The sequence below is a fragment of the Seriola lalandi genome, unplaced genomic scaffold (assembly GCF_002814215.2).
Source record: "Seriola lalandi dorsalis isolate HSWRI2012SDOR001 ecotype SW California unplaced genomic scaffold, Sedor1 jcf7180002054845, whole genome shotgun sequence".
In the NCBI taxonomy this organism is placed as follows: Eukaryota; Metazoa; Chordata; class Actinopteri; order Carangiformes; family Carangidae; genus Seriola; species Seriola lalandi.
In genome coordinates this window covers 20,055-20,826 of record NW_019525398.1, presented here as the reverse complement: position 1 = coordinate 20,826, position 772 = coordinate 20,055, and positions in this window count along the sequence as shown.

The following is a 772-nucleotide window of genomic DNA, read 5'->3' as shown; positions in this document are numbered from 1 at the left end:
TGTTATCAGCCTGCCTGGTACACAGTAGGTCTGGTCCACCTGAAGGACCTGCTCCATCACTTTTCTCAGACGGTTGGCGAAGACCTTGGAGAGGAGTTTGTAGTCGGTACAGAGGAGGGCCACTGGTGGCCAGTTTTTTAGGTTCTGCAGGTCTCCTTTTTCTGGCAGGAGGGTGAGGACCGCTCTCCTGCAACTCAGGGGCCTCAAGCGGCCCTTCACCAGACTGTCCCTGAGAACACACAGCAGGTCCTCACCCATCACTGACCAGAAGGCTTTGTAAAAATCTGCTGGCAGACCATCTAGACCTGGAGCCTTCCCAGGTTCTAGGCTCTGCAGCACATTATAGACATTTATAAAAAAACATTTGGAGCCTTTGAAAATCTGCTGTTATTTTTCAAATATGAGCTGCCATTACATCCTCCACATCAACAGGAAGTGGAATAAAATCCTGTCTGTCCAGACTCTCCTGGGCTCTTCATGTCAAATCTGACAGAGTCTAGAAACAGCTTGAGGTGAGGGAAGAAATTCTCCACCTTCACTCTTGAACCCTTTGTGTCCTCCAGAAACTTCTTATTCCTTGTTAAAGCATAAACACTTCATTCAGGAGGCTGATCTTACACTCCCGTACCCGACCAGTTCACCCACCACCAGACTGCACTCCTCCACCGAGCAGCTCACTGCCGGGGACAGTTTGACAGCTTCTCCAGCCCGGAACCAACAGACATGTTGTTCAGCTGGTAGCGTGTTCACCACCACCACAACCCACAGCCAG